At 39.8% G+C, this 21801-nt stretch overlaps 1 pseudogene across 1 annotated transcript; it reads left to right on the top strand.

Annotated features, from left to right (window-relative positions):
* Window positions 1-6979: 6979 nt before the first annotated feature.
* Window positions 6980-21496, top strand: LOC311603423 (N-alpha-acetyltransferase 40-like; annotated as a pseudogene). The gene is made up of 2 exons: window positions 6980-7018; window positions 20923-21496. The product of its transcript is annotated as an N-alpha-acetyltransferase 40-like (transcript).
* The last annotated feature ends 305 nt before the right edge of the window (window positions 21497-21801 follow it).

Here is a 21801-nt window from a genome sequence, read left to right as displayed (position 1 = left end):
AAAGAGCTTCCGTGCCCAAAGTTGAAAGCAACACTAGTCAATGGGTACAAACAAATATTTAGAAGGCAGTTTAACAACATGTCTGTTTACCAAATAACATTACTATGTTCCTGCCTAGAGCTTAAGCCTGACATCCCATAGGGTTTACAATTGGTCTAAAGTACTAGGTGTATATTCATATTCAAAAAGCATGTTTAATACCCAAACAGAAAACATACTATGTTGTAAAATAACAATTTGTGACTTTTTTCCTAAAAGGAGACAGAATGGATGTTTACTTGGGTCCCATCCCAGGAACTCACTGAAGTGGATAAGAATAACCAAAAAGGTAATCTGAAAGCCATCATCTACAGTGAGAACGGAGATGATGATAACAGCATATAAAGGGCCATGGTGAATATCTTTAAGGAAAATCACACTAAATCTGACTCCACACTCTTAAAAAGAGCATGTGTCTAAGAGTTCTAAAATGTCCCATACAAAATCCTATGACTGTGAGAGACAGCAGGCAGGGGCTTGTAGTTATGCCCAGTCCATAGGAGGAAATACAAATGTCAATTCCAAAGCATGTGAAATAACTGATATATTCTAGGAAGATCTAGCTGGAGACGTGTGATTTTAAATTCATTTCTTCTGCCCAATTACCTACTGTAGAAAAACTACAGAAGGGACTTCAGATGATAAATAGAAAGTTAAGAATCTCCTTAGATAAATGGAATGCACTTCAAGCCAAGTAGGGAACTTAACGGTGATTCCCAGAGCTGCATACTTACCTAGACTCTGCAAGAAGGCACTGACATAAAATGGCAAATAAACAGAAAATAAATGGAGGGACTTTGTACAGAAAATTCCTCATGTGAAACAGCAAAGGATATAAGTATTTCCAATGCAAATAGACTGAAAGGGTGGGATCCTACCTCAGAGTAAAGTGTTAGAAAGTTCCAAATGTATTGAAAGAGGAACAGAGCAGAAGTGAAAGACAGTCCTACTACCTGCCACATAGTAAACCTTGGTCAGGAAGGACTAGTTTTATTCATGTAAGAAGGGTGAAAGTTCAAACATGGCCTTTGTATAGAATTTATACTAAGCCAATACCAAAGCAGGAAGGCAAAATCTAGGGAGCTAGAGAGGTGATTCAGGGCTTAAGAGCGCTTGCTCTTGCAGAAGACCCAGGTTCAGTCCCAGCACCACAAAGAGACATACTACAGTATACAGCTCCAGTTGCAGGGGATCAGATGTTCTCTTCTGACCTCTGTGAGCACCATGCATGCATAAGTACATGTTTGTAGAGATAATAATAACAATAATATTTATGTTTTAAAATGTCACTCTGGAGAAATGATACCTGAATTCATAAGTATGCTTGCACTGGTCTTAACTTTATACCATGTGTGTATAAAAATGTCATGATATGCCAAAACATGTACGATTCTATGTGTAAATTAAAAATAAATTTACATTTTTTCCACTTACTCTACAACAAAATAGAGATATGAAGACTGTACTTTGGAACAGCCCTTTCTCCAATTAACATTTTTAATATAGGAAACATTTTGCATGCATTTTATTGATAGTCTTAAAAACTCTAAAAGGTAATAGATTGTATGAAAATAGGCATCAGTAAAGAGAGTATGAAAATAGGCATCAGTAAAGAGATTAATAAGAATAATTAAGATATACAAGAATATAAGGTCAATGAAAATGTTACATAATGAAAGCAAATGGGGAGCAGTAAAAGTAAAATCAATCATATTGGTAAAAAAAAAAAAGAGAGATGTACAGGAACATACACTACAAAGTAAAGATATGTATAAAAATGATTGGACATCAAAAAAATGATATGTCTGCACTAAAGATCATGGACATCCAGCATGTGATGTATAGAACTGAAGAGAAAGGTGGTTTTAATAAAATAGTAAAATATAGAGCAATAGTAGGAAGGCATTTTCAGAACTGAAAAAAGATAGAAATGCAAAAATTATAAACAGTTCCTACAAGTAAAGACTTAACCACCCCCAAAAATTATTTAACACCAAACTATTGAAACACAAACAATAAAACTTTAATATCAAAAAAGAAAGGCTGTATGTTATCAGGCAGAAGAAACAGGATATACAAAAATAGTTCTGGCTAAATATACACTACTCAGTAACACCAGACACAAAGAGCCAATGTAAGTGGTGTCTACACATTGGAGAGGGTGTTGCATGTATCATGAAGTTCTTATGGTCTGCTCTGAAAACACAATTTGTGAAAGTTCCATAAGCTCTAAATAAAAGATGTCTGTCTCTGAATACACAGACTGCATTTTAACTAGTTTATAGGAAAGGAAAAGGCACAATTCTTCCAATTCCAGTGTTATAAGATCAAAAATCTAAAGTAGAGGTAGAAATGAAGCATATGAGCAAAATACATTAAGAACTATTCTTTTTCACAACTCCTGGGTCCAAAGGTATATCATCAAAGGTCAAGAGCTGAGGGATTGGAAATAACAGCATGCACATTCATTAAACGTGCTGGGAAAACACCAAGTCCCCACATGAAAAGCCATGGCCTGAAGTATCCTCATACAAACAAAAGGTCATTTTATATATATAATACATAATAATATATTACTATACAAATATATTGTATATAACTATATTATATATTATAAATGAATTAAGCATGAATAGATACACTTATATTAAACATGAATAGATGCACTTAATAGCATGATATTATATATATTATAAATATTGTATTATAAATTAATCAAACATGAATAGATGCACTTTTGGGGCAGGGATTGGTTTTTTGAGACAGGATTTCTCTGTGTAGCTTTGACTGACCTGGACTCACTCTGTACACCAGGCTAGCCTCAAACTCACAGAGATACTCTTGCCTATGCCTTGCTGACTGCTGGGATTACAGGCATGAAACACCACACCTGGCGTCAACAAGTCCTTTCATCCTTTTCTTCATTGGCTGAGCAATGGAGGATTATTGTCTTTTTCTTTAAAAAAAAATTTTTTTTATCTTATGAGTATCAGTGCTTTGTTGTGTACCTCAGAATTACAGGTGGTTGTTAGCTGCCTCATGGGAGGTTAGGAATTGGATCTGGGTCCTCTGGAAGAGTAGCCCTTGCTCTTAGTTGATGAGCCATCTCTCCAGGCTGAATAGCATGCACTTAATAGCATGAGGTTCATTGAAGGATCTGGCCACTCACAAGCTGTAAATTTGAGAAGAACTCATGGTAACTGATATAAATCAGTCCAGCAACTAATATCTTCTTGGGGTCTGGTAGAATCACAAAAGGGATACCAGAGAACCTTCTAGAAGTAATTAAAGCTCTGGAACTTGGTATGGGCTGTATTACATAGGCTTGAAAAGTAAGAACCAATCAGGCTGTACATTGAAGAAATGTGTGCTACATCAGTTAATAAATAGCACTGCAGCTTAAGAACTGAAGCTTCAATTGTAATAGTGACTTGTGACAGAAGAACAAAAGGCAGACCTGAAGGATGAGTTTGGTTCTACAGGGAGAGTGCAAATAAATAAACTGGGTCATCCACAAGGCTTCCAAGAATTTGTGGAAAGGGAAAAGACATAAGCATGCACATCCAAGAATAAGAAAGGAACCCATTGTACAGCCTTCTTCCTAAAATCCCAACACTTGAGTGGTGGAGGCAGGAGAGTCAGGAGTCGATAGTCTCCTTTTTATGCATTGAGTTTATGTATTGAATACATGAGATTCTATCTAAAAGAGAGGAGGGGTGGAGGATAGAGATGATATTTATTTAAATCCTATAAAAACATTAAAAGTAGCACATGCACGCGCACACACATACATACACACACACACACACATACACGCACATGCATGCACACTTTGAGTTTATTATGTTAAACCCCCTCACAAAATAGAAAACATGTGGGAAGCAGAAATGTAGAATCCCAGAGTTCTCAAGGTTAAATTTAGAAAAATCAGTGAATTTCATAATGAAATGTTTCAAAATGAGAATAGTACATAAAACTTCCAGATTAAGTAAGTAAAATCACAGGATCCCCATTTGTATTTGGCAACACTTATGCCAGGAAGTACTTGTTTATCTGAAATTCAAACTAAGTTGGCACCATGTATTTCATGACTACCCTAACAAGACCGAGTACAGGAAGATGGTCTTGCTGTTTCCTTTTTGTGATTGGGTAGCATGACGAAGGCTTTGCAGAAAGAGGACAATGGAAATGTAGTGACCACTGGTATCTCTCTGTCTCTCTCTGTCTCTCTCTGTCTCTGTCTCTCTCTGTCTCTGTCTCTCTCTCTCTCTCTCTCTCTCTCTCTTTCTCTCTGTCTGTCTCTCTCTCTCTCTCTCTCTCTCTCTGTCTGTCTGTCTGTCTGTCTCTCTCTCTCTCTCTCTCTCTCTCTCTCTCTCTCTCTCTCTCTGTCTCTCTCTCTCTGAGAACACATAGTGACATTAAAAACAAATAAAGATCTATTTGCTTTTTTCTACATATAGACATCCAGTTAGACCAGCAGCATTTGCTGAAGAGGCTATCTTTTTTTCTATTGTATGGATTTAGTTTCTTTGTCAAAAATCAAGTGTCTATAGGTTTGTGGATTTATTTCTGGATCTTTGTTTGGTTCTATGGATCAACAAGCCTATTTCTATGACAGTACCATGTTGTTTTTAATTACTGTTGCTCTTTAGTACAGCTTGAAAGCAGAGAGAGGTTCCTCCAGAGGATCTTTTATTGTACAAGATTGTTTTAGCTATTCTGGGTTTTCTGATTTTCAATATGAAGTTGAGAATTGATCACCCTGCATTAAACTGAAGTCTAAGTAGATTAAAGACCTCAACATAAAATCAGACACACTAAATTTGTTAGAAGAAAAAGAGCCTTCAATTCATTGGCACAGGAAACAACGTCTGTAACAGAACACCAACAGCTCAGGCTTTAAGATAAACAATTAATAAATAGGACCTCATGAAACTGAAAAGCTTCTGTAATACAAAGGACATGGTCAACAGAACAAAACCACTCTGAAAAAGATCTTCGCCAACCCCCCATCTGACAAAGGGCTAATATCCAAAATATATAAAGAACTCAAGAAATTAAACCCAACCGAACCAAATAACCCAATTAAAAATGGTGTACAAAGCTAAACAGATAATTCTCAACAGAGGAACATCGAATGGTGGAGAAACACTTAAAGAAATGCTTAATGTCCTTACTCATTAGGGAAATGCAAATCAAAATGACTTTGAGATCTCATCTTACAATCATCATAATGACTAAGATAAAAAAAACTCTAGTGTCTGGGGAAACTGAGAACTGCCTCTGAGTCTCAGAACTCTGTTGCCTTGGTTTGGCCACTGCCCCTTGATGGAGAGAGCACATAGAGGAAAGGGAAACAGGCCATCTGGATTAGACCTGATAGGCTGTGGTCAGATGGTGGCAGAGAAGGTTCCCTTCTGTCAGAGGTCTAAGGGAGGCTAAGAGGGAGGAATAGGAAGGGAAAGTGAGGAGGGGAAGATACAAGTGAGAGGATAAGAATAGTAATGTAATCTGAATAATTTTTTCAAACATCTTGGGGGAAAAACTCAAGTGACAGCATATGCAGGCAAGAATGTAGAAAAAGGGGGACACACTCCTCTATTGTTGGTGAGGGTGCAGAATTGTGCAACCACTTTGAAAGTCTAACGCTTTCTCAGAAAATTGGTAATAGCTCTACCTAAAAAAGCAGCTATACCACTCCTGGACATTTACTGGAAAGATGCTCCACCATACAACAAGGACATTTGCTCAGCTATGTTCATAGCAGCTTTATTCATAATAGCCAGAATCTGGAAACAACCTAGATGTCCTTCAGAATGGATAAAGAAACTGTGGTACATTTACACAACGGAATACTACTCAGATATTAAAACCAAGGAAATCTTGAAATTTGCAGGCAAATGGATGGAACTAAAAAAAAAATCATCCTGAGTGAGATAATCCAAACTCAGAAAGACGCACATGGTTCATATTCCTAAGTGGATATTAGCCCAACACAGAGGTCCTCTGAGAGACTCCATCCAGTAAGATATTGGGACAGATGCTGGGACTGACAGCTGGACTTGGGTGACGCGCCGAGAGTTTGTATGGAAGAGTTGGAGGATGAAAGGACCCCCATCCTTCCATCATGAGCTACATAAAGAAATCATCAAGCTCTGTGGATCTGCAAGCAGAGGGACCTGCACAAAGCAAGCAAAGAATGTAGACCCCGCCCTCCTGTTCAGATGTAAGGATGGCCAGCTAGTTCTCCATGTCGGGGGAGGGGGGGCGGAGAGCAGGGACTGCCTCTAACATGAACTCTGGTGCCTGTGATTTGATCACTGCCCCTTGGTGAGGGTGGCCTTGTGGGCATACAGAGGAAGGTGAGGCAGACTATACTGATGGGATCTGAAGGATGAGGGTCCTCCTCAGAGGTCTAGGGGAGGGAAAACAGGTGGAAGAGGGAGGGAGGGTGGGAATGGGAAGATAGGTGCTAAGGGACAACAATCTGGATGTAATGTGAATAAACTATAATAAATTTAAAAGTTAAAGTAGTAAAGAAAGGAAAGGAAAATTTAAAACTGACCAACTGTTGACTTTTTTCCAACTTACAGAGACGGTGTTAACCTTATATGCAAAGCCAAGCGGTGGTAGTTTATGCTTTTAATCCCAGCACTCAGGAGGCAGAGGCACGTGGATCTCTGTGAGTTTGAGGCAGCCTGGTCTACAGAGCAAGTTCCAGGACAGCGAGGGCTACACAGAGAAAGCCTGTCTCAAAAAACCAAAAAAATAAATAAATAAATTAGAATATATGCAAAGTTCTGAGGGAATGTGCAGAAGCAATAACCTATCCGAGAAAGGCTGGCTACTGAGAACTCCTCAACATGAACAATCTCAGGAAATGAAGCAACCACAGACTTTGCTTCAAACTCTACTGAACAGTGGGGCCAGAGCAGTCGAAATGACTGTGGTGGAAGGCCTGCTGCTAAGAGGACCACGGGTAAGTGCTGAAATACTATAGAATGATAGAATAGGGGAAATCTCACTGAAAATTACAGGCACAACACATAAAATAAGCAGAATAAATGACAACTTAAAATAGCATAAAGTAAATAAACCTGTGATGGAAAGAAAAATTATTCTGAGCCTAAAGAGATGGTTCAGTAGTTAAACATATGTACTGCTCTCACAAACAACCCAAGCTCAGTTCCCAGCACATAGATCAGGCAGCTCACAGTCACCTGTAACTCCATCCGTAGGGGGATCCAATAATTTCTGGCTGTTACAGGCTCTGCATTCAGTTACACACACACACACACACACACACACACACACACACACACGCACACACATACACACACACACACACACACACACGCACACACATACACACACACATACACACACACAAATATTGTTTTTAAAATGAGAAGTAGTTCAAATGCTATCATATTAAAAATTCTAATGATATCCCTCAATTATATATTGATGTCAAATAAGAGTAAAAATAAATATAATTTTTAAAATCATACTTTATTCATAACATTGTTTTTTAAACTATAAAACCTCTTAGAAGCTAGTATGTGTAAAAATTGTCTGTATTTGAAGTTATTTCAATCAATTATTTCTGTTCTTGTAAAAAAATCAATCTTTATTAATTGTATTTGTTACAGATGTGAATCGATAAGATTATCTCTGCCGATCAGAATCAACTCTCTCTGAGTTATGAAAAGATATGGCTTCTGATAGGAATTCTCAGTGATTCTGTTCTCCTGTCCTTCTAGACACCACCCTGAAGGGTTTTTGTGAAACCCAGAAAAACCGAGTTCACACATGAAACTTAGAACACAAATCACACAAAACCATAAGCTGTTCCTCATTCCAGGCTGGAAAAAAAATGGTAAATTATTATGATCGTAAGATCTGGGAGGGAAATGTGAACCAGGTCCTACATGTTTTCTATTGTCTGTCTTCCTTATCGCTGTAGCTTTGAGCACTAAACAACTTTGGATAATATCTTCAATAAAAGTACATTTAGCCCATGAGAGCACTAATAATACATGTATTTTTAAAGAGCCACATTTCATCAGAAGCATGCAGTCCATTAGACGCAGCACATTCTTTGAGCCCTTTGTGCTTTCCTGCAGGATTCTGAAGTGCCTCTATGATTGCAGAGTGGGGCGGGGAGGGGGGTCGTGATTGCTTGCAGTTTCACCAAATAAGGCTTCAGGGTCTCATAATTATTACTTAGAGATTTGATGGACCCACATGGAATTTGCTGCACTCTACGCACACATAAGAACTTCACTTTAAATCATCCATAAACATAAATACAAAATTTTGTATTGTACAACACAAAAATACCTTCTGACAAAAGAATATAAAAGAAACAAGGGTTGCTAGGCAACCACCTGGCACAGAACTTTGCAGCCCAGGTAACAAAGAGTTGTGGTACTGGCACCACCTGAAGGGTTTTGCTTAAAGCCACAAAAAAAGGAGAGAGAGAGGAGTTGAAAATCCAGCAAAGAACTACAGCCTTTCTCCACAAATTGCTCTAGAGCATATTCTAACAATTTTAATGTGATGATTTACAAATAAGTAAAAACAAACCTTATTTGGAATTTTCACAAAATCAGATACTCACCTGGTATTTGCTATGCCACACTACACAGTCTTTTCTGTGGTGTGTGGGAAAAGCGCACACAAGCTTTGTTCACATAGGGTCAGTGTTAGGGAAAAACGATCACTGAGGTGAACCTGCCTCAAGTGGCCTTCAAATTTGTCTCTTTGGCGTGTCCCAGACTCCCACATACTCAATATCTGAAGTCAGTTGTGCAAGCGAAATGCTACAGTTTCAGTGTTTCAGTGTGAAATAGTTCAAGTGTCTGGTGTCCCATATATCTGCCGCTTGAAAAGAGATCATACAAAGAGAGGAGCCTGAAGAAGGACTTCCAGTGAGTTGAACTTGAGATGGATAGCCTTTGGGAGGGGGGATAGATAGCTAGGTCAAACATCTTTCTTTTTTTTTTTCTTTTTTTTTTTACTTTATTAATTTATTCTTGTTACATCTCAATGGTTATCCCATCCCTTGTATCCTCCCATTCTTCCCTCCATCCCATTTTCCCCTTATTCCCCTCCCCTATGACTGTTCCTGAGGGGGATTACCTCCCCCTGTATATGTTCATAGGGTATCAAGTCTCTTCTTGGTAATCAAACATCTTTCATGACTCCACCCAAGCCCCAGCACTGTGGAAATGAGAATCATACAGCACTTAATCTGTTGCGTCGAACAGTGTACATCTCATGTGTAGTCTAGACTGTAGCTTCCTGATTTAAGCACTGGTTCTACCACCTGCCAACCCCAACAAGGCACTTTAATGCCCTAGGTGCCATTTTCCTCATCTATACAAGAGACATTTTATAGAACAGCTAGTCACATGGTTTTCATGTATAAAACAAAGAGCATATGTTATTATTGCTGTGATGAAACACCATAACAAAGAAACTTGAGAGGAAAGGGTTTATTCCAGCTTACACTTCCATGTCAAAGCTCATCCTCAAAAGAAGTCTGGACAGGAACTCAAGCAGGGCAGGGGCCTGGAGGCAGGAGCTGATGCAAAGGTCATGGCGGAGTGCTGCTTACTGGCTTGCTCCACATGACTTGCCCAGATTGCTTCTTATATAACCCAGGGCCACCATCCCAGGGATGAAATTACCCACTGTGGTTTGACCACACCACTACCAAGCAGTAATTACAAAATGCCCTACAACATTGTCTATAGCCTAATCTTACAGAGGCACTTAATTGATGTTCCCTCCTTTCAGAAAATATTAGCTTGTATGAAGTTTACACAATACTATCCAGAACAACATGTAAAGCACTTTCCTTAGTCTATGACATGTGACAAAAAAGCAGTATATACATATATATATATATATATATATATATATATATATATATATATATATATATAATCATAGTATTATAAAGGCCAATGGTAAGTAATGTTCCATCTCATTTATTTAACTAAATACACTTAGCATACTTATTAACTACCTAGTGTGGAAACATTTGAGACATAAATACAGTAAAGATGTGTGCATTACTTTGGAGCAAGCAATATAGGTCAAGAACATTCGAGTGCAGCAGGGTTCATGTAACAATATTCTCTTGGATAGAGACTTCATGCTTTGCATTGCCTAGGGCCATGCTACTGTGGCAAGTGATTCTGATCTCCAAAACATGATGCTGTGGGCACCTTGGTTCTCTGTGAGTTCATTTCACTCAGAGATAGGATAACACAGGACTCTGAATACATAGATCACCACTGAACTTTAGATTCCTGGATGCACCTCTAAAGGAAGAATACATGTGAACCTTAAGGAAAGACTCCTGTGTAGGAAATCATGTCTCCACAGGATTAACCACAGGTGTCACACAACTTAACTCTACATGCAGACTTCAGAGTGATTGGTGACACTCAGTGCCCTCTTGTAGGCTTCCCATTGTAAGGCACAGCTTTGATTTCTTACTAATTTCCATGAGCCTCCTGTTTGCCCATGTGGCTCTTCATCCGTGTAACACTCACTCTCTTCCATGAACCATGATACATCATTCATCTAAAATCCCAAAGCAGAGGTCTGAGGAATGGCCAAGACGCTGGTCCTATGATAGGCTATAGGCCACTGTCCAAGCACTGGGAGTGCTGCCAAGGAACAGCCCTCAAGTGTCAGATCCCTAAGAGGCTGAACGGAGTCTCTCCCTCAACCTTGTGTCTCCTTCTAGAATGTTAACAGAAAGGATACATGCCATGTGCTGTTGCCCCAACTTCACACAACTCCAAGGCATCATCCCAACTCCACAGGTCGCCATGGCATCTGCATTGATAATTCATTCCATTGACTCTCCATCTGAATGTTCTTCCTCCATATCCTGCCCTCACCCCAGAGAAGTTGCTTTCGTCATCACCCCAAATAAACTTCCCATAAGGTGACCTCTACATCAGAGTCTGTTGCCTGGGAAGCCAGTCCAAGAGTAGCACAGCCAAAGGTGTCACATGGATTTTCAAGTAAAACCATATGTTAGCACAAGCCAGCTGAGATATTGAGTAGCCTCAATTGAGTGCCCACTCCTACTCTATTTAGTTATGTTCCAATCCGTAAATGGTGTAGGCAACATCATTGTCTGGGCAGTGGATACAGGGCTAAGTATGTAGCCATAAAGGATCGATCTCAGGTAAGATCCATTCCCATAATCCATAGCATTTTGCTTTCATACTTTGCATGTGTGTGTGTGTGTGTGTGTGTGTGTGTGTGTGTGTGTGTGTGTGTGTGTGTACTTATCAGGATCTTCTCTGCTTCATGGAGAATCTTGCCTACACACACACACACACACACACACACACACATACACACACACACACACACACACACACACACACACACACACACACGAGGAAACACTCAATTTGACAGTTATCTAAAAATATTCACATCTGAGTTTGAGAAGCATACTGCTAATTGTGACAGGAAAACAGAAAGTAGATATGTAAAACATCAAGTTTAATTAATACATTAAGGAAAGTTGTTAAGAGATTTTGAGAAATTCGAGATTCTGTTTTGAAATTAATTAATGACACTCACTTCATAATTCTTTTAATAAAAATGTTTGGAAAAATCCCTTCCTCCTTACATCAGCAACACTTCAGGCAAGCCTCATAGCACAGGCTTCTGACCCCGAGCTCTTTGGGATACTAAGGCAAGAGGATCACAAGTTTAAGGCCATTCTGAACTACAGAGTAAGTTCAAAGCCATCCTGGGCAACTTGATGAGACTACAGCAAAATAAAAAGTATTCTCACGTGAACTCTGGTGCCCCTTTTCTGACCATGTCCCCTGGATGGGGAGGCCTGGTGGCACTCAGAAGAAGGATAGCAAGTTACCAAGAAGAGACTCAATAATCTTAGAGCATACATAGGGGGAAGAAGTCTCCCTCAATCACAGACATAGGGGAGGGGAGAAGGGGGGAAGTGGGAGGGAGGGAGGAATGGGAGGAAACAGGGGAAGGGCTAACAATCAAGATGTAATATGAATAAATTAATTAAAAAAAAAAAAGCAGGAGAGGGCTGGCACTCAGGGAGGCAGAGGCAGAAGGATCTCTGTGAGTTCAAGGACAGCCTGGTCTACAAAGTGAGTCCGGGACAGCCAAGGCTACACTGATAAGCCCAGTTTTGAAAACCCAAAAATGTGGCAGTGGGGGTAGGGAGGGGATGGGGGAATTGAGGGTGGGGGTATTGCCAGAAACAATCATCCCAGCAGAGGGACATTTGCCTTGCATAGTAAGGCCCTAGGTTCAGTTGCCAGTTAAAACACACACACACACACACACACACACACACGCACACACACACACACACACACACACACACAGAAAAAACATTAACATTTTATCATTTTGTTAAAAGTGGTATAGGCTCCTTATAAAACTCTCCCTGTTGTAGAAAAGTCTGATGAAGAAAATTGCCTTATGGCACTGTCCAAAACCAACCAGCCAGAATGATGTACCTATTCTAACTTCCGTCTTCTCTGATGTCTGTTTCCGTGCCTTTCGATTGTGATGTGAGCATAGTGCAGAGCCCCTGGTGAAAACTGCACTGCTTGCTTATTCTGAACATAGGAATAGTTTGGCTGAGAAATGTTCCCAAAAGACCCATGAGCTAGCTGGGCATGTGGTTCTCAATCTGGAATCTTAAGAGGTGGCACTACTGGGAAGGATATGTTATCACAAGATCTCTAACAAAGCCGAAGGATTAATCCAGTGACAAATTCTTAATTTGATGGGACATTGGAAACTGGTAGAAACTTAAAAAATGAGCTTTAGCTGAAAGAAACAGACCTCTCTGTGTGTCTCTCTCTGTCTCTAACTGTCTCTCTCCCTATTTTCCATTCCACTCCTCCTCTGTCACCTCTCTTTCTTTGTCTCTCCTTTTTTCCCTCCTCTCTCTTCTTCCCTCCCACTTTGTCTGTCTGTCTGTCCAGCCTCTTACTCCTTCTCTCCTCCTCCTGCCTCTTTTCTTCTTAGCTACAATAAGACAAGAAACATTGATGCACTAATGATACTCTCTCTGAAACAGAGGAGCCAGCCTATTATGGACTGAAATTCCTGAATGAAAAAAAAAGAAAGAAACAAAAACAAACAAACAAAAAACATTGTCGTTGTTGACATATGTTATCTACACCACAGAATCTAGAATTACAGAAAACAAACCTGTGGCTTGTCTTTAAAGGTCTTTCTAAATCACGTCAACGGCGGTAGAATGACCACCCTCTGTTTGTATGACACCACTCTATGCCGGGATCCAGACTGCGTTAAAAGGAAGAAAATGAGCTGACCACCAGAAATGGTCAGCAATGGGAATGGCTCCCTCACACTACAGCTGAAGGTCTCAGCCATGATTAACCTTCAAACTGTGACTCAAAATAAATGTTTTCTTCCACAGGTTACTTTTCTCCGGTATTTTTTCCACAATGTGGAAAGTCCCTAACACAAATAAATCCCTTCCTCTTCTAAACTGGTGCTTTTAGGCTTTCTATTACAGCAGCAGTAAGCTGACAGATACATCTGACTAAATACAGGACAAGTGAGTGTAGATAACTGGCTTCTTAAACATTGTATAGCATCCTACTTACATCTTAATTGTTTGTGCCCAGGCAATAGATACATCAAGAGACTGCATGATTGTTTTCCACTTAAAGCCATAATTCCTAGTGTTGGTTCTTGTCTCCTTTCAACAACAACAGATTCTGGATACACTGCCAATTCCTTCCAATGTTGTGATTCTATTCCTGAATTCTATTTTGTTTTGTTTTGTTTAATTTTCATTTGGCTAATTGTTTGATGGTACTAGCTTACTAGCACCATAACAAATTATCCCAAACTTAGTGCCTAAAGTGAGAGAAACATTGTCCTCCAGTTCTGCAAATCAGAACTGACAGATGGACTTGATTAGACTAAAGCCACGGCATTATCAGTGTTGTATTTCTTCTCAAGTCTCTGGGAGATGATCAATTTCTTTCCTTCCCATCGTTTAAGACTACCTTCATCTCTTTGCTTGTGGCCTCATACTTGTGGTCAAGTAGCTCCTGCTTCCTTTTATGTAAAATGACGGCCATAATCACATTGGAAGCAGCAGGAGAATCTACTGCAGTCTCCTCTGTTTCATGACTAGAAAAATGCTGCCATCAAAGTCTTTTCAACTTGATAAAGTAATATTCTCAAAGGTTCCAGGAGCTTAGGGTGTGTGTATTTAGGGCCTGCTGTTATCCTGTGATTTTGGTTTGAGGTTTGCTCCCTTTATTTACTTATATGAAGTTTTAGTTTGTTTATTCTGGGAGGGGCTCAGTAGAGTTCCATTGTCCAAGTTATCTTACGTGCACCATATAGCCTGTGTGTGCTTACTTACATTTAAAATCAGCTTGTCTGAATAGTATGTTGTGTAATACCCTTTGTATTTGTCTCATTTGGCACTTAACTACCATACTGAAAACCCTCTAAGGCAGTATCTTATTTCTCTCTTTTGTGAGATGCTCTTGTTCTGCATATATTGCTTAATAGCTCCTCGTCTCCCTTCAAGTACAATAGACTACTATTTGCCCCGTGGAAGAAAAACGAATTGACTTCACAGAGGCAGCGAGTAGAATGGTTGTTCCAGAGTCTGAGGAGACTAGTCTGTGGGAGGGAAGGTTAGGAGAAAGACATTCTGGGTTTTATTGCACAGGGAGATGACACCTACAAAAGCAACATGCTGTTCTGTTTCCAAAGCCAGGAGAAGAGACTTCAGATGTTCTTGCTTAAAACATGGTTTAAATGTTTGGAGAATAGAAAGGTTGCAGTAACTTGAACACAGTACAATATATGTATATAGGGAAACATGATATGGTGCTCCATAAATGCACATGGGATTAAGTGATTTCAAAATGAAAATATTTTTAAATCAACAGATATCAACACAAAGATGGCAAGGACTGTTAGAATTTAAAGCAGCCATTTTAAGGCCTTGCTAGCAATTATAAAACACTTGAAATAAATGAGTCAAGGTAGAATGTTTTTTTCAAATTAGTAAAAATAAAAGCCTCAGCACAGGAACATATAAAAAAAGAAACATTTAAACCAAAAAATTAGTAACAAAAATGTCTTTAAGAGCAGACTCAAAAAGACAGATAGAAGAAACCATGAATGTGAATTGAGACTGTGGAAATTATCCAACCTGACAAAGCAAAATGTAGGCTTGAGTAAAAATTAAAAATAGAAATTAGGGAAACTGTGATATATATATAATGTATACTTTCTTTTTTTTTTTTTTAGTTTATTCTTGTTACATCTCAATGGTTATCCCATCCCTTGTATCCTCCCATTCTTCCCCCCCTCCCATTTCCCCCTTATTCCCCTCCCCTATGACTGTTCCTGAGGGGGATTACCTCCCCCTGTATATGCTCATAGGGTATCAGGTCTCTTCTTGGTAACCTGCTGTCCTTCCTCTGAGTGCCACCAGGTCTCCCCCTCCAGGGGACATGGTCAAAGGTGAGGGAGGGAAGAATGGGAGGATACAAGGATAACCATTGAGATGTAATATGAATAAATTAATAAAATAAAATTTAAAAAAAAAGAAGATCATGAGCTTAAGTCCATCCAGGGTCTTAAGTGACTTCCAGCCCAAGCCAGGCTAAGAGCAAAACTCTGTGTCTGAGGATAAAAATGAAGTTCAAAGCATCAGGACTGAGGGGAAGGCGAAGTGCACAAGTGAGAATGTAAACAACGGGCTCTTCTTGTAGAGATTTTTCTCATGCTGGACATGAAGCAGCACTGCCTAGCGTGGTTCTCTGTGTAGAAGGAATAAGCTGTGTTACAAGTGAGGTTGTAATGTAACATAAGAAAAGCTGAAGACTTTATACATTGAAACAGTGGTACCGCTAATCCAGATCATATCATGACAACACCAATTACAGTAAATTTAAAAATAAATAAATAGATAAAAACAACACTGTATAGAAAGCTATACAAAGAGACTTAAAAGTAAAAAATTAAAAATAAAACCCATTGATTAATCGAAATTTAACTCTTTTTTAATTATTTTATTTTTGTACATGTACATTTATATTATTACACATATATACAATACATTACCTGTGGCAAGAAGAACTGTGAGACAATCAGGAATTATGTAAATGTTACATTCTTAGTGTTCTGGTTATTTGTATTTGACAGCCTTGAAGAAGACATCTTTCCTATCTTCATGAATCTAAATTTCTGAATGTAAATCAATCTCCATCACATATTGTCATTATCAACTTAGAAAACCTATCTAGACCTAAAAACATCTTAAGTCCTAAACAATTAAGTTTCATTGTAAAACTAAGCTATCTAGTCATCAACTCCATCAGAGACTTGAGAAGGAGTAAACTTGATTATCTGAGTAGGCCAGGAGTGCAGGTTAGTAGCTTTCCAAATGAAGAGGTGACAGAGACGGTTTTCTACCTGAATAGTCACCCAAAACTCTCTATAATGTTGAAGCATCTTCTTCAGCCTTCTGGCCCAATATATCTGAGAGATATATTTGTGAGGCAGGAACTATTGAGGATTTGCTTACCCTGTCTTGACAGAGTTTGGCCATTGACTCTACCTGCATCCAAGCTTGCCATTTTTTTAGGTAGAATTCTGTCTGGGGTAAAAATGAGGACATTTTGCCCAGTGGCTGGTTTGTCACATTTTTAGTAGTATCCAAATAACTCACAAAATGCAAAGAAAAACAAAATAGAGAAAATAGCAGACCTGAATAATAACATATGAATAATGCATTGAATATAGATTAAATATAGCAATTAAAAGACTCAAGTTGGAACAACATATTAAAAATATGACTCATGGTACATGTACAAAATGCTCATGTTAAATACAGATCAGGTTGGAAATACAATTATGGAATATATACTATGTAAGCATTGATAACATTGACAAAAGAAAACAGAAGTGGATATGTTAATATCTGATAATGTTGTCTTCAGATCAAATAAAAGTAATAGAGATAAATGAATGTTATTATGTAATGGTGAGTGGATCCATATTCCAAACAGATACAATAATCTTAAACATCTATTTATAAAATCACTGAGCTGTAAAATATTTTAAGTGAAACTGACAAAAGTTGAAAATGAAATCAACATTTATGGTTGAAGAATTCAACAACCATCTATCAAAAATTAGATTAAAAATATAACAGAAACTCAGCCAAGAAAAAGGAAAATTGAAGCACACCATTCGCCAATAGAATGTGAACATCACTGAGAGGTCATCAGCCTAACTAGAGAACACCCCTGGTTTTCAAAGACCCACTGAGGACACGCTGACACACAGCCCATAATCTGCAATAAAAACATGCCTCCTTGTGTACCTATGTCCCCTCCCTGCCTCAAAGAAAGGCACTGAGAGAGGCTCCCTTCTTAAGGGACCTTTTCTGCAAGTCTAAGCAAGGATATGAGCACTATACTAAGGCTTTAGGACAGTCTAGTCACTCGACTCCCTGGAGCAGAAGAGGAGAAAATAAAGAGAAACTAACCAAAAGATACAGCAATTTTGTTTACACAAGGATCCAGACTGTTTCCAGGCAAAGTAGGATTAAGCAGAATCTTGAACCTAATGGCATTAGAACCATCAGCACCTTGCTACCCCTGCATGGGAAGGCTTGTTCTCTGCATTGATGATCAGGGTAAGTCCCACCTTATAAAAATCAAATGGTCGCTGCCTTAATTAGACTGTGTGTGTGTGTGTGTGTGTGTGTGTGTGTGTGTGTGTGTGTGTGTGTGTGTGTATGTGTGTGTGTATGCACTCTCGCACGCATGAATTACTTCTAGGGTAACAAGGAGGAAATTACTTTATCCAATCCAAAGTACTAACAAGCCCCGACACTGACCAGAAAATTTATTAGTCTTTCCTATGTGAAATGTCAACATCTTGTGTATGAGTGCTTTGCCTGTATGTCTATTTGTGTACCTGTGTACCACTTGCATGCATGATGCCCAGAGAGGCAAAATGGTGGTATCAAATCCTCTGGTTCTGGATTTACAGATAATTGTAAGCTACAATGTGGATGCTATGAATCAAACTTGTCCTCTACAAAAGTAGCCAGTGTGCTCTTAAGCACAAAGCCATCTCCCCATGCCCATTATATTCTCTCTTAAGCAGTTGTGTCCACTTAGAAGCAGAGTGTCTCTTCCTGTATATTTAGGACAGGACAGATCAGGCAGGAATGGTACACACCTTTAATCCCAGAATTCAAGAGCCAGAGGCAAGTGAATCTTTGTGAGCTTAGGCTAAAACTGAGAGTACCAAGCCAACCAGTGTGACATAATAAGACTGTCTGAAAAAAAAAACATTTTTAAGATAAGGCAGGACACTATTATAAACACTAACTGGGTAATTTATAGTGATTTTCAAATATACTAACAATGGTGCATCAAGATACGATTGAACTGCCATTTAAAGATTAACTTGCTCTATACATGAAGACATAATTTGTTCTTTTCCTTTGCTGTCACTGGTCAAAAGAAGGATGTGTACAAGTGTGAGACAGAAATGATCGTGTAATGTCACTTCTGATGTGCTTTCTTGAGAGATTCTTTGTTCTCTACTTCCCCTGTCAGTGGCTACTCTCTTGGTGTCTGGTGTGGATCCCAGAAGAGATACATTCAGCACACTCTTTTCCTCTTACGTGAGTTGGTAGATAATGAAAGCACCCACACTGGGCTCCTGGGAAAACTATCACACCATATAACCAAACTCTTTCTGTGACTTTACCTAAAATGTAACGCAAATCTGTGGGGGTAAAAAAAAAAAGTCTGCCTCTGACAAATGTAGCTCCATTCGGCTTTGGAGGTCCTCGATTTCCCACTGTTGTCTTGATGTTGAGACCTTCCTTCTTTCTCTTCTTCATAGGGGACTGTGTAATCCAAACATACAAAGGACTTGGAGTCCTATGAGGTGGAGATGACACAAAAATGCATGGTCATCATTTAAGGTCATAATTACAGCTCATTTCACTCAATTTCTTCATGACTGTCACTTTCCTTATTTCTGTTTATTTATTTTGTGTATGGATGCACATGTGTGTGTGTATTATGTGTGTGTGCATGTGAAGACCTGAGGCTGATGTTGGAAGTCTTCCTCAATTGCTCCAAACCTTATTCCCTGAGGCAATCTCTTGGCTGAACCCAGTGCTGACCAATATGTCAAATCTGCTGGCCAGCTTGATTGAGGAATTCTCTCTCCACGTTCCTAGTACTGGAACTACAGGTCAGCCACCATGCTGAACAGGCTTTCACACCTACTCTGGGGTTCCTGACAAAGAACTCCAGTTCTCAAACTTCCATTGATCCACTGTTTCCCCCAGCCCCAAAGGGGTTCTTTAAACCCCTGTGGCAACTGTTTTTCATTTGTTTCACAGGCTAGAATAAGGAGGCTGGTTTCTGGGGGAGGTATCCTGTCTTGGCTGGTTTCATTGTGGTTTTTCCATGAAATCTAGCCTTCTGTACTTGGGATGTTTGAAGCATGTCGGACACTGAGAAGTTCTGCCGTTTGCTCTGATCCTAACTCCTTGGAATGAAAGTAAGTAACTCCCAGCACTCAGAGCCATGAGGCAGGACCTGTACATCTATAAGCCTGGTAGAAGCAACACTTTGTGTGGAGCCTGGAGGCACAGTACACCTCTGAGCCACAGCCTCCTGTGCCAGAACAATACTTCTTATTTTTTTACGTTTTTTTTTTTCTTGATTCAAAAAGAGATAGAGAGCATGCTTGAAAGAGGGAGAGAAGCAGTGAGCAACAGTGAGGAAATCACAACCTCTTGTTTCCATGGAATCGTTTTAAACAGTTCCACTCAAATGTGCCCTGGTTTATGGGTTCTCTGACAAGCACTAGGGAAAGGAGGCTGTTACTGGAAGGAAGCAAGGGTGATTTCCAGCTTGATGTTTAAACACTGGTAGACTAGCACTGCCAGAAGAGAACAGAGGTGGGTTTCTGCACACTGGGGAGTCGTGTTTGCAGTGGGGGAGCTCCATCTGTGGCTACCAGGAAGTAAAAAGCATGCTTCCTTTGTTTTATTTGGATTCTCTACTCTTCTTTCTGTTTGTGTGAATTCTGGGCCTTTACTTGGCTGGGGAGTGTAAAAAGAAAAAAAATCAACACAAATGATAAAACAATAGTGTTCCTCACACCATTTCTCCATTTTCTTTAAAGTTTCTATATGTTCATATTCTACTCTTTGGAAGTACAAACAACTGAGAGGCAGATATAATGTAGAACTTCAGAAGAAATCATAACAAAAGTTCTTTTAGATAATGTCCTACTTTGTTCTATAACCCGGGTATCTAGTAGGAGATTTTTAGTTGAGACAGACTTGGATCCATAACAAGAAATTATACAACATGTTATATTTAAGGTCAATGCTATATACTACCAGGGAAGAATCTGGCAAAAGGTCAACTTACCTAGTCATATCTTTTCTGGTTCTAATCAGTGAGCGCCCATAAATTAATCTAAATCCAAAATGTGCATAAAGATTGAGGCCTCATAAAGATGGAGGCAGGGCTGGAAGATGGCTCCATTATGTGCTTGCTATATGAGCACAAGGACCTGAATTCGATCCCCCAGAACCTGTGGAAAAACCGAGAAGAAGCAGCATGCATCTGTGATCCCTGCCCAGAGGGGAAAGACAAAAGACCATCCCTGGTCCTCACTGACCAGCAAGGCTAGTCACATTAGTAAGTTCGAGGTCCAGTGAGACATTGTCACAGAAACTAATGTGACAGCTGTCATTCTGGTGCCTCCATTGCTGCCTCCCTACCTACCGTCAAGTGCGAGAAAGGGAAGCTGAGGGTTGCTGCTGCTGCAGCCACTACCTTTGGGAGAAAGTTGAGCAAGACCAAAGAGAAGAAGCAGAAGCGATTGGAGTGACTGGAGAAGAAAGCAGCCATGGATACCGTCTGTACCAAAGTGGATGCTGCCAACAGGTATGGAGACCCTCTGGAGGCATCCCCAACCTTCAAGAAGTAAAACCGACAGTGGGTTGAATGTCTCCATTCAATGTAAGCGACTGTCTGGATTAGAGCCAGCCACTGTGGATTGGACCTTCAACTTGACTAAAACCAGTATGCAGATAATGCATGGGCAGAGTGAGTTGGGCTGGAAGGACCAAGATAAACAGGAGAAAATGACCGATGACGAACCTTGGTACCTCATTGCTTGGGAAAACAGTTCCATCCAGGTTGCCTTTTTTTCACTTCTTGTTTGATGTGCAGTGTGGGGATGGAGTCCTTTACCGCTATGAAGTGCAGTTGAAAGCAAAGTACAGCGGAAAGGCCGAGGGAAGTTCTTCATTCAGATCCGGCAGCTCATGGCCAATAGCACACAGATGAAGAGGGTGCTGTGATAAGGATGACCGGTTCTCCAACAAGCCCATCCTTGCTCAGTGGCTGCCTACTTGCTTAGTTCTTGGGCCCCTACAATGAAAGGCTCCCCACTTGTCTGCTGTTGGATTCCTGACAGGTCCCACATCATGCCCCATATGAACAAATGGAATGTTTATACTCACCTTTGTGAAAGACCTGGAAACTGATGGTCCCCAGAAAGGACTGGACACTGATCTGGACACAAAACAGCCCTTAGACCAAGTACCTCTCCCAGAGACCATGCACCCTCGAGGCCAAGATGCAAGGGTTTATGCTGTGGAATGGT

This window comes from Acomys minous (genome assembly GCF_964271855.1).
Source record: "Acomys minous genome assembly, chromosome: 8".
Classification (NCBI taxonomy): domain Eukaryota; kingdom Metazoa; phylum Chordata; class Mammalia; order Rodentia; family Muridae; genus Acomys; species Acomys minous.
Note: the sequence above shows the minus strand (reverse complement) of the source record. Positions and strands in the feature narration are given on the sequence as shown.